The sequence below is a fragment of the Carcharhinus amblyrhynchos genome, chromosome 1, assembly GCF_965287045.1.
Source record: "Carcharhinus amblyrhynchos chromosome 1, sCarAmb.v2.hapA, whole genome shotgun sequence".
NCBI classification, from domain to species: Eukaryota; Metazoa; Chordata; class Chondrichthyes; order Carcharhiniformes; family Carcharhinidae; genus Carcharhinus; species Carcharhinus amblyrhynchos.
The window spans coordinates 67,024,508-67,038,164 of record NC_137324.1 but is presented as its reverse complement, the minus strand read 5'-3'; positions in this window follow the sequence as shown (position 1 = coordinate 67,038,164).

The window sequence follows — 13,657 nt, the reverse complement described above, 5'->3', positions numbered from 1 at the left end:
GGTCAGCATGTACGAGATGGGCCGAAGAGCCCTGTGCTGTATATCTCTATGATTCTGGAGGATCGGAGGTAAGGTTCTTACAGGAATGTTCCTCTGGTTCCCCAAGTAAAGCTCAGGCTTTCTCTGCCTGGAATTTTACTCATGATGTGGGTATGCCGGCGTTGATCTGGCGTAAACACGGTAAAAAGTCTGACAATTTTACTGCCATTCATACTGTCAGATATTCCTGGAACTCCCATGTACAAACCTTCCTAAGTGTTGGCACACAGCCAGCTGCAAGCCGACTCCTGTTTCCTGGCTGGCAGGGTGCTAATGATGCTCAATGATTAAAATCAATGTGGCCTCATTCTGCCACAGGCAAGTGGGGACATTAAATTGCCAGCCTTTGATGCTGCTTGCTTGAACTTTAAAGCTGATGGCATTGCTAATAGATTTCACACTTCATACTGATGGCTGAAAGTAAGGAATTCAGATTGTGCACTTGTATCAAAACTCTGACTTCAAACAAGCCAATTATTCTGTTAACTATTCCTACAGAGCATGCTGGTGTCCTATAAATCTCCCAGTTAGTGATATGGGCCAGAGTTTTATGTTGCTTGGGTGGGCACACACCCGACCTGGAACCACATCATTGCGCATTTATGTGGCATTTTGGTCAGCAGGCATGAACAACAGAGGGAAATGTGCCTATCACCAATCAAATTTAACTCAATTTAGCTCATTGAGGAGCTAATAAATCTCAGTTTTACATGGCTTGTCTACTTTTATGGTTGGCGGGTGTTTTGTCTGCAGCCTTAGTCGTAGGTGATTTGAAATGTCAGGGCTGAAACAAAATTTAAAATGGTGTCTGGGTGCTGTGGTTTGTGTTTGAATGTGCTGTCTCAGCACTCTTTTTCCATCATCATTTATTTTTCTACGTCTGTAGCTCCCTGAGACAGCTCCATATCAGCTATTCCCCTGAGGAAGCCCATTGGTAATGCCAACCTCACCCTCCCTTTTCTGCACACACCCTCCCCTGCCCTTCCCCAGCAGAGCTGAGCTTTCCCAGTGCTGATGTTAATTGGCCAGCCAGGGTGTAACCATGTTCTGGAGCCACTCATGGCTGGAACATTGTTTTGTGCCCACTTCCAGGTTCACCGAATGCACACGCTTGACATATGAAAAATACAGGCCATGGTTAATTTGCAACCAGGTCAGCCCAAAATCTCACTACATTAAACAGCCTTACAAAGAGCTGGCATCAGCACAAAGACCTGAATGGCCTCCTTTTGCTCAGTATAATTCTATGATCCCACTAATCAGCATCAATGGTATTAATTTTGTATTGAAGGTATTGTACAATGGACTAGTCTTCAAGGCTGTCTAAATTGTATGAAGATGTCCGTGAACTTATGCTTGATTGTCCTCCCTGACAGAGAATCAGCACATTTGTGTTTAAACTATCAGAGTGCACTCTGTCAAAAATTCCAATGGATCCCCACTCTTCTATCTGGGTAACTTTAAGTATGCTTCTCCAACAATGTTGCATTCCCTCATCTGGATCTTTGTCTTCAAATCCTGAACTGGGACTTGATTTGAAACTCTTTTGTTAATTAAGCAATAGAGCTACTGAGCCATAGCTGACACACAACAACACAACCAAATGTGGGATAGAACTATGGAAAGATTAAAGCACAGAAAGAGGCCACTGTATCTACACTGTACCCATTCAGCCCACTGTATCTGCACTGGCTGTAAAAGGGAGAAAAGGGCTAGCCACTCAGCTTAATCCCTCCCACTTTCCAGCACCTGATGCATACCTTGAAGGTTAAAGTACTTCAGATACAAATCCAGGTACCTTCTAAATGAGTTCAGCATTTCAGCCTTAACCACCAATTTGGGCAATGGGCAATTCCAGATGCCCACCACCCTTTCCTTATGTCCCCTCTAATGCTTCTACTTATCACCTTAAATCTGTGTCCCCGGTGATTGGAACCTCAGCAAGGAGCAACAGATCTTTCATATCTAATTCCTCATAATTTGTACCCCTCAACCTCCCCTGTTCTAGGGAATGCAATCCTAGCCTATCCAATCTTTCCTCATAGCTGTAATTTTCAAGCCCTGGCAACATTCTTGTAAATCTGCGCTGTATTCTCTGCAGAGCAATTATGTTTTTCCTGGGGGGAAGAAAGCAGGAAGTGGGAAGAAGGCAGTAAGTGGGATGCAGGAGGTAGAGTTCCAAGAGCCTCAGACCCTGAATCTGTACAACAAGTTTGAGATCCTTGCTCCCAGTGTGGACAAGAACCGGGACTGCAAGATGGACAAGCAAACTGTCCATGGTATCATGGTGCAGGGAGCTGTTGAAGTGGAGTAAGTGAAAACAAATGTAGTGGTAATTGGGGATAGTGTAGTTAGGGGCATAGACACTGTTCTTTGTGACCAGGATCGAGAATCCCGAAGTTGTGTTGCCTTCCTGGTGCTTGGGTCCAGGATGTCTCAGCTGGGCTGCAGAGAAACTTGGAGTGGGAGGGTAAGAATCCAGTTGTCGTGGTAGATGCCAACGATATAGGCAAAACAGGAGAAAAGAATCTGCAGAGGGAGTATGAAAAGCTAGGAACCAAATTAAAAAGCAAAACCAACAAGGTGGTTATCTCTGGATTACTACCTGAACCACGAGCAAATTGGCGCAAGGTAAATAGGATTAAGGAGGTGAATGTGTGGCTCAAGGATTGGTGTGGGAGGAATGGGTTCGAATTCATGGGACATTGGCACCAGTATTGGGGCAGATGGGAGCTGTTCAGATGGGATGGTCTTCGTTTGAATCGTGCTGGGACCAGAGTCCTGGCGAATCGTATAATTAGGACTGTAGATAGGGCTTTAAACTACTTAGCAGGGGGGAGGGTACAGGGGTATGGGGAATTACAAAATCAAAGGTAAAGGAGAGGGTACGAGTGCAGGTTAATGTTGAGGACATTCAACTAGTTAAAGGAGTAGAGGGCTCAGGAGAGGTTAATAATGTTTCAACAAATCGGGTCCAGATAAAGGCTGGCATAAAGACAGTTTGCCTGAATGCACGAAACATTCGAAACAAAATGAAAGAGTTGTTGGCACAAATCAGTACAAATGGGTATGATCTAGTAGCCATTACAGAAATGTGGTTGCGGGGTGACCGGGACTGGGAACTGAATATCCAGGGGTATCAGGCATTTAGGAAGGATAGACAGGAAAAAAAAAGAGGTGGGGTAAGTCTGTTAATAAAGAATAACTTGAGGGCAGTAGTGAGAGATGATATAGGCTCTATGGAGCAAAATGCGGAATCATTGTGGGTGGAGATAAGGAATAGTAAGGGGAGAAAGTCACTGGTGGGCGTGGTTTATAGGCCCCCAAATAATAACTTTGAGGTGGGGCGGGCTATAAATAAGCAAATAATGGATGCGTGCAAAAAGGGAATGGCAATAATCATAGATCATAGAGCATAGAATATTACAGCGCAGTGCAGGCCCTTCAGCCCTCGATGTTGCGCCGACCAGTGGAACCAATCTAATGACCCTCTAACCCAAACTATCCCAATATTATCCATAATCATGGGGGATTTTAACCTGCGTATTGATTGGTTGACTCAAGTCGGGTGTGGTGGACTTGAGGAAGAGTTCTTAGAATGCTTTTGGGATAATTTCCTTGAACAGTATGTTACAGAACCTATGAGGGAGCGAGTTATTTTGGATCTGGTCCTGTGTAATGAGACAGGTAGGATTAAAGATCTTCTTGTGAGGGATCCTCTTGGGATGAGTGATCACAATATGGTTGAATTTCTAATACAGATGGAGGGTGAGAAAGTAGGGTCCTAAACCAGTGTCCTCTGCTTGAACAGAGGGGAGTATGATAGGATGAGGGCAGAATTGGCTAATGTGGGCTGGGAGCGCGGGCTAGTTGGTAGGACAGCTGAGGAACAGTGGAGCGTTTTTAAGGAGATTTTTCTCAGTATTCAGCAAAAATATATTCCGGTGATAAAGAAGTAATGTAAGCAAAGGGATAACCAGCCGTGGATAACGAAGGAAATAAAGGAGAGTATTAAATTAAAAACCGATGTGTACAGAGTGGCCAAAACTAATGGGGAGTTAGAAGATTGGGAAAGCTTTAAAAAAACAACAAAGAACAACTAAGAAAGCGATAAAGAAAGGAAGGATAGATTATGAAACTAAACTGGTGCAAAATATAAAAACTGATAGTAAAAGTTTTACAAATATATAAAAAGGAAAAGAGTGGCTAAAGTAAATGTTGGACCCTTAGAAGACGAGAAGGGGGATTTAATAATGGGAAACAAGGAAATGGCTGAGCCCTTAAACAAGTTTTTTGTGTCGGTCTTCATGGTAGAGGACATAAATAGCTTACCGAACATTAATGGTGGTGGTACTGTAGAGGGTGAGGTCCTTAAAATAATTACTATTACTAAAGAGGTAGTGCTTGGTAGACTAATGGGACTAAAGGTAGACAAGTCCCTGGGCCCAGATGGAATGCTTCCCAGGGTGCTGAAAGAAATGGCAGATGTAATAGCAGATGCGTTAGTAGTTATTTATCAAAATTCGCTGGACTCTGGGGAAGTGCCAGCGGATTGGAAAACAGCTACTGTTACGCCGCTGTTTAAAAGAGGAAGTAGACAAACGGGCCAGTTAGCTTAATGTCCGTAGTTGGGAAAATGCTGCAATCTATCATTAAAGAAGAAATAGCAGGGCACCTGGAAAATAATGGTTTGGTCAAGCAGATACAGCACGGATTCATGAAGAGAAAGTCGTGTTTGATGAATTTACTGGATTTTTATGAAGATGTAACAAATGCGGTTGACAGAGGGGAACCGGTGGATGTGGTGTTTTTAGATTTCCAGAAGGCGTTCGATAAGGTGCCTCACAAAAGGTTGCTGCAGAAGATTAATGTACACGGAGTTGGGGATAAAGTGTTAGCGTGGATTGAGGATTGGTTATCTAACAGGAAGCTGAGAGTTGAAATAAATGGGTGCTTTTCTGGTTGGCAGTTGGTGACTAGTGGCATACCGCAGGGATTGGTGCAGGGGCCTCAACTGTTTACCATATACATAGACAATCTGGAGGAGAGGACCGAGTGTAGGGTAACAAAGTTTCTGATGACACGAAGATAAGTGGGAAAACGAATTGCATGGAGAATGCAGAAAGTCTGCAGAAAGATTTGGATAGGCTGAGTGAGTGGGCGAGGATCTGGCAGATGGAGTATAACGTTGGCAAGTGTGAGGTTATCCACTTTGGAAGGAATAATAGTAAAATGGACTATTATTTAAATGGTGAAAAATTACAACATGCTACTGTGCAGAGGGACCTGGGGGTCCTTGTGCATGAATCACAAAAAGTCAGTTTGCAGGTGCAGCAGGTGATCAAGAAGGTGAATGGAATGTTGGCCTTTATCACGAGGATGATAGAATATAAAAGCAGGGAGGTCTTGCTGCAATTGTACAGGGTACTGGTGAGGTTGCAACTGGAGTACTGTGTGCAATTTTGGTCCCCTTATTTGTGAAAGGATATATTGGTTTTGGAGGGAGTACAGAGAAAGTTCACCAGGTTGATACCGGAGATGAGGGGTTAGCTTATGAGAAGAGATTGAGTAGATTGGGCCTGTGCTCATTGGAGTTTAGAAGGCTGAGGGGTGATCTTATAGAGACATGTAAGATAATGAAGGGGCTAGATAGGGTAGAGGCAGAAAGATTCTTTCCACTTAGAAAGGAAACAAGAACTAGAGGATACAGCCTCAAAATAAGGGGGGGTCAGTTTAGAACAGAGTTGAGGAGGAACTTCTAGTGAATCTCTGGACTTCTCTGCCCATTGAAGCAGTGGAGGCTACCTCGTTGAATATGTTTAAGTCACAGGTAGATAGATTTCTGATCGATAAGGGTTATGGGGAGCAGGAGGGTAAGTGGAACTGAACCACCTTCAGATCAGCCGTGATCTTATTGAATGGCGGGGCAGGCTCGAAGGGCTAGATGGCCTACTCCTGCTCCTATTTCTTATGCTCTTATGTACATTATGGTGACGAGAACTGTACACAAAACTCCAGCTGTGGACTAACCAGTGTTTTATGCCGTTCCGTCGTTGCACTTGCCTATTTACTATGCATTCCCTAGCTTTGTTTGCCCTCTCCAAATTCATTACCCAAATTTTTCTGCCCACGCAACCTAACCCTGTTGAAGTTCATTGGTGTTTCATCCAGATTTGGTGAATAAGTACACAATCTTCTCTTCATTTTGAATGAAAAAAGGTAGAATTTGATGATTTTATTGTCATGTTCAGGAGGCAGACAACGTGGAATTTTGTTTTCTGATGGAGGACTAAATCACGCCTTTACATTAATCTTATGCACCACCTGCACTGTCATTGAATTTAGAAATACCATTGTTCTTCGTTTCTCTGAGGGCATAGGGTGGGATGGCTCCGCTCTCGGATGGATGATATATATGACCATTTTGCCAATGCTAATGAAAGTGCCAGTTTAAATGGTGCTGCATATTTATTATTCTTTCTTGCAGGCATGGTGATAGATCATGTAATACACAATAACCTGTCAATTGGTTGGGAGATTACCCTTAGAATTGGCAGAAGGAAAATCTAGAGGTTCTCACTTGTCCTTTAAATTAATGAATTTAATAATTACCAACAAGTAATTAATAATCACAACTTCTTTTGATCCTGACAAGCCAAGGTTGATTTTTACAAGTGATATATTAAGAAGTACGGGTGAGATTTTCCTTTCCTTATATGGCATGTTTTGTGGCAATGGGAAGTGGTGCACACTCGATAGCAGCAAGATCTTATTACCCCACTGTTGTCAACGACATTAAATGCACCCCTCAGCGCTGGGTAACCCGCAGCAGGGTGCGCCATTAGCAGGATGTAAGGTTGCTCCAGTGTGAACAGAACAGCAGCAAGATTTAGATGTATGTCTTTTCAGGCTAAAAGTTAAGGGATTAACATTTACACAATATTGACTTTTACATGAATATATGCATCAAAAATATATATTTCATAATTTAACATGAAAAGGTTTTCTCAAAGGATTTTCTTTACTGCCTTATAGCACCTTCAGCAAAATATTTACTTCAAGACCGCAGCCTGAACTTTAACCTGCTAGCTATATCTCATAACAACTTCCCAGAGCTTTCAACTACAACCACGCATCTGGGAATGCTCAGTTTGCAGAATGTCCCATTCTGCGACTGATGCATTAACAGGAGCTGAAGGGCTGAAGGAGTTTATAACTCTTTGTGAGGTTTTAAAAGTCTTTGCTCTTTCAAAAGAACTTTGAAATAAACCAGAGATTGAATTCTTGAAGCTTTATTTCAGACAAGTTTTGACCTTACTAACAAACTAGGATTTTACATTACGAACTGATTGCAGACAGATAGCATGGGTAATTAGTGCAGATGTATTTTTTATCTGTTGATGATTAGAAATGAAAGTCTACTTTTTATTCCTTATTATTGAAAATATGTAAGATTGCCCTGAGCTATTTCTGAAGATTTTTAAAACAAAGAAACTTTGAAACGATATAGCTACTGAGCATTTTTTGAGGGATTATGTGTTTGTTTATTTCTGTTCATTGAAGATTGTATGGGGTGGAGTTTATTCTTCTGTCCCAGCTGAAAACAGGCAGGAAATGGTCAGTAATGCCAATCATTGCTTCTCCATGAGCGTGGCCAGACATCTGGTTTTGCACAAAACAGTCTAGATTTTAGTGCACCTGGCCACATTCTGGGATCTGATATCCTTGGGCCTGGTATTTTGATACTAATTTCTGGGCATTTGCCAACCAATCTGGAGAGAGTTCAAAAATGAACAATATCAAAACCAATTAATTAGAGGCTGGGCAATTCCAGAATGGTCACCTTACCTGCCTCAATCTCTGCTGTGATCATTGCCAGGTCAGCTACTGAACTGCTAATGGAAGATCTTGTTGGACCTGTCCTGTATCTTTTATGATACTGCCCTCAGTGTTATACAATGATGTCCTACCAGCCTCAATACCTAATACCAAAGTCAGCCGTTTACAATCATTTCCTGGTTATTATGTTTTACATATTAGTTATTATACTACATACGTTAGTTATTAATACAGTTGTTGTTGGTAATTATTACTTAAATTTAATCAATAAAGTGATAATTGCACACTTTCCTCTTAGCCTTTTCTTTTCCAAGGAGAACAGTCCCAACTTCTCCAATCTATCTTCCTAACTGAATTTTCTCATCCTGGGAACCATCCTGATGAACCTTTTCTTCATTCTCTCCAATGTCTTCACATTCTCCCTAAAGTGCGGCACCCAGAGTTGGTTGCAATACTCCAGCTAAAGCTAAGCCAGTGTCTTATACAAATTTAACATAGCCTCCTTGATCTTGTACTCTATTCCACTATTACTAAAGCCTAGGGTACTGTATGTTTTATTAAATTCTGTCTCAACTTCTCCTGTCAGCTTCAATGACTTGTGCACATATACACTAGGTCTCTCTGTTTCTGCATCTCCTTTAGAATTGTACCTTTATTTTTGTACCGTCCCTCCATGTTCTGCCTCTCAAAGTGAATGACTTCACAGTTCTTTGCATTGAGATTGATCTGCCACTTGTTCATCCATTTCACCAACTTGTCTATGTCCTTTTGAAGTACACACCATCCTCCTCAAAGTTCATAAAGGTTTTGTATTATCTGCAAATTTTGAAATTGTGCTTCAAGATCTATGTTATTATTGTATGCCAGGAAGAGAAAGGGCCCATCTGGAGAACTTGATTAGAAACCTTCCTTTAGTCCAAAAAAACACCCATTAACCATTACTCTCAATTTCTTGCTGCTTAGCCAATTCTGTATCCATGTGACTACTGTCCCTTTTATTCCATGAGTTATAATTTTATTCACAAGTCTGTTGTGTGACACTTTATTAAATGCCTTTTGTAAGTCCATGAACATCATGCCAACAGCAATGATTGACAGTTTAAGGTAATTATAATAACGTATTCTGCTTTCAATGTGACATTTGAGTACATGGTTTTTATTTACACAACTTAATCTTCACAACTTCTACTCTTATGTCTTCTGGTCTTATAACTTTACATTCTTAAGTATTGCTTAAGGGTGTAAACTTTTCTCCATAGGAGTCCAGCTTATTTTCTTTGCAATATCAATGACAGTTTTCGAAATAGTTTTATTGGATGGTCATGGTTTTAATATCTTTATATCTGCTTTTAAAATAATTCCCTTTGTTATTGCATGACTATTGAGATCTATGCATAGTGCAAACTGGGTGAGAGTCAATGGAAGATACAGGAGGGACATGGAGGGGGTATGGGATGACATGAAATGAATTGGGGATCTGTGGGAACATGGAGTTGGCATGGGGTGGTATGGGAGGTGGATGCTGGGTGAAGGGATGAGGAGAGAGGTTTAGGGAGGCTTCCGATTATGTTCAGAACTGGCTGCTGCTCCAAGAACTGAGATAGGCCTTCTTACAGCTCTTGTCTATAACCGCATATCTCCTGTACTCCATTGCAGTTTGCAAACAGAAGTGTGAACCTAGACCTTGAAAACACAAGTATCCCAGGCAAATTCAATCATAAATTGGGTGTGCATTTTGCAAGCCATAAAAGGCCCTACTCACACCTTGGGAGACAAAGAGGAAAATCTGGACATTGTTCCATACATTTTCCTGAGTGTGGAACGGAGAAACACTTCCTTTGAGATTATGCCTTCTATGGATGAAGGGCAAACTTGTATATATGGATTGAAGCACTTTTGCAAAATGAATCTGAGAGGTCTTCATTCTTCTCATAGCATAAAATTGTTCATAATTTGGTACAAATCACAGAGCAAAGGAAGACTAGAAAACTGACCTGTGTAGTAGGAATTGCTAGGGGAGGCAATGGCCTAAAGGTATTATTACTAATGAAACTCAGCTAATGTTCTTGTGACCCAGGTTTGAATCCCACCATGGCAGCTGATGGAATTTGAATTCAATAAAAAATATCTGGAATAAAGAATCTACTGATGACCATGAAACCATTGCCAATTGTCAGAAAAACCCATCTGGTTCGCTAATTGTCCTTTAGGGAGAGAAATCTGCCATCCTTACCTGGTCTGGCCTATGTGTGAATCCAGAGCCACAGCAATGTGGTTGACTCTCAACTGCCCTTTGGCAGCTAGAGGTGGATAATAAATATTGGCCATCCAAGAAGCCCATCTCCCATGAATGAATTTAAAAAATCAGGTTAAGTGAGGCATGTTGTTGAAGTAGAGAAGAGAGTTTTAATGTGCACCTGGCCATATTGCAAATAACTTGGAAAGGCTTAATATCTGTCTAGGGTAATTAAATTGGAAAAATATGTCTTTTTTCTGGATTTGTTCATTGTTCTTGATTGTTCAAGGTAAAATCATAAATATATATGGACAGCATGGTTATAATAATCCTTTCCCTACAGTATCAGTGATATTTCCAAATGTTTACAGCTGATAACAGTTGATATTCAAAGAGTGCTTACTGCTATAACAGCATTTTTACCACCCTTGTCATTTCATTTCTGCCTTCCAAGATAGCATATCAGTTTAGATCGTTACAGCTTGCAAAGCAGCAGATACAAGTAAAACAAAATATTTGCATTTAACGTATAGTGCAAAAAAAATGCTGTTTTTCATGGCATGTAAATCTTCCAACTTTACATCATTGTTCCTCAGGTATGAAATGCTCTCACCTCAGGTTGCAATGCCATGTACTTATGGAACTTCTTACTATTACAGATTCAGAACAGTAAATGGATTTACTACTCTAGCCTAAAATTGGCAAATAATCTGTTCCTTGCAGTTGTTAGGAGGAGCAAGAGTACAATTGCACTCCTTCCAGTTAATTATTTACCAGAGCATGTTCTCCTGAAATGAAATAGTGAAGGCAATTAAAAAGAATGGGAAAATTGTTGGACATGGAGAACCTATTTTATGTCACTATTCTGAAAGACGGGCTCGTTAGGTGCATTGGCCATGCTAAATTCTCCCTCAGTGTACTCGAACAGGACTGGACTGTGGAGATTAGGGGATTTTCACAATAGCTTCATTGCAGTCTCAATGTAAACTGACCTGTGACACTACTAAATAAACTTAAACCTTCATTGATTGCAGGAAACAATCTGCCTGCACTGTAGGAGGCCTGTGCAGATTGAGGTGCAGAATCATAGGGTTGGATTTTAAGGGGCACCCTGATCTCTATCCCATACCCCCAGCCAAAATGTCAGTGGCAAACTTGTATACAGGCAGAATGTCTCCCTCAGTTTCAGTTAAAGGACCAATTGGCCATGAATTGGCTGGTGGTGAGATTGAACTCTCACCTCAGATGGTTGACAGCTCTATAGTCTCAGCAATGCCAGGCAGGGCTGGTGGTGACTGCTGGGATACAGTTAGTCCCAGTGGAGATTGTCAGTGAGTTGGACACCAAAGTAAGTGGGGGGATTTCGTAAGGGTCAAGCTGACAGGCCCCAGCAAGGAGATTGGAGGTTGGTTTGGGAGGCTGGAGAAGGGGAGGATAAAGGGGGAAATGTTATCTTGGAGCTTGCCTCAGATAGTCACAGAGGACTTGCAAAGAAGATTTCCCTCCCTTGCCTGACATGGGTCTGCAAAGGTACAGCTGCCAGACTACCTTCAAACCTGCTGGCAGGTGAGTATGAAATCCAAATCATGGGAGCTACAGCCCTTAAAGGCATTGACTGAAAATTTGCAGGAATAAAACTGCACAAAGGAAAATTATCAAACAAAAACCTTTGCAAGTATTGGAAGGAAACAAGGTCTTGATGAGGCTAAACAGGAATAGAAGAGTGACACTTGAATCCCAATTTTGTGTCCAGCAAAGCAGACAAGCGACTGCAAAGAGTGCTGCCCTCTTTGAAACACAAAGTTATCAGGGGTTGCCAAGTAGAACTCCAACATCAGCTAGTTATGACAATGATTTTCCTGTCTAAGAGGTAAAGTTGTAAATCCACTGATCTGAGAGCTTACTCCATAAAATGCCTCTTCTGCAGATTTCAGCATCAAAACTATTGACTTTCTTATTCTTTCCGCCTTTTGGCCTATGTTCTTGATTCTGTGTCAAAAAGACACCTGTTAAGATGAAGCCATTGGTAGCATTTGAAACCTAGCTGAGAATTCATAACATGATTCTCATAACTCAAGCTTCTAGCTGCAGTGCCTGAAACTGACAGAACAGAATGGCATTCCATTTCAAAGCAGAGTGCACGTAAATCAAAGGAGATGGCAAGTGCACAGATTTTCAAATTCCAAAAACAGGAAATTTTTCTAACAGCTAGAAAAGTTTCAGTCACTTTAAGTCAAAACATAAACATTAGAGCAGAGGCTTGCAGGACTTTTACTACATTCTCAATGCATTATGCGGCTTTCTTCAATGGAAAAAGTACTTTAAAGAATAACACTTGGCACAACAGAGACCAATGTAGAGGTTAACTTACCATTGCAGACCATGATGAATCACTGCATCAAATTCACCAAAGATCCTTAATAAGTGCCTTCCAAACCCACAGCCACTTCCATCTAGAAAGAAAAGGGCAGCAGATACATGGGAAAACCACCAACTGCAAGTTCCTGTCCAAGCCACTCAACATCCTGGCTTGGAAATAGATTGCTGTTCTTTCACAGTTGCTGAGTCAAAATCCTGGAATTCCCTCTCTAATGGCATTGTGGGTCAACCCACAGCACATGGACTGCAGCAATTCAAGACTGCAGTTCACTACTACCTTCTCAAGGACAACTAGGGATGGGTACTAAATGATGAGCAGCCAGTGATGCAAAAGTCCCATGAATGAATAAAACAAACCATATCTAATTACACCTAATGGTGACATATGAAGATACCAAAACATTATACACTTACCTTTCAGAATGTTCCCAACTCCTCAGTAGGCTTCTCGCACTGATCTCAAAGTCTCCAAATAGTGCATTTTTATTGGGCTGCAAAGATCCACACAAGCCACAAAAGTTGTACGTGGGCTGAAATGTAATTTTCCTATGGTCCTCATAGTGGATCTTCAAATAAGGTGCATTTGCATTTTGCACTCAAGGTATGGGTAAAATAGTGGAGGTGTGGGGTGAAATCCAGGCCATGGGAGCTACAGTTCTTAAAGGCATTGGCTAAAAATTTCCGACCTGCAAAAATCCATTGACTCTGTCTACACTTCCCACTGCCTCAGGAAAGCAGCCAACATAATCAAGGACCCCACACACCCTGGACATTTTCTCTTCCTCTTTCTTCCATCAGGAGAAAGATACAAAAGTCTGAGGTCATGTATCAACCGACCCAAGAACAGCTTCTTCCCATGAAAATGGCATGGGGTTGGAATGAAAATAGTTTATCCTGAAAAACAAAAAACTAATTTCAGCACTTTTCACCACATCCATTACGATATGAAAATCCAGCCAATGGTCTTGATATGCCCATTGTGGTACAGTGCATGTCATTTCTATGGAAATTGAGGGCACACATAGGGTGAACTTTTTATACATTTTAAAAGCCAATATGTTGATACATGTAGATATATAATACTTTTAAGTTATAAACAATTGATCTCCTAATAGGAATCTGATCTATGACTTTAAAAATTTTCCTTCCTTTTCCTTAGTCGTG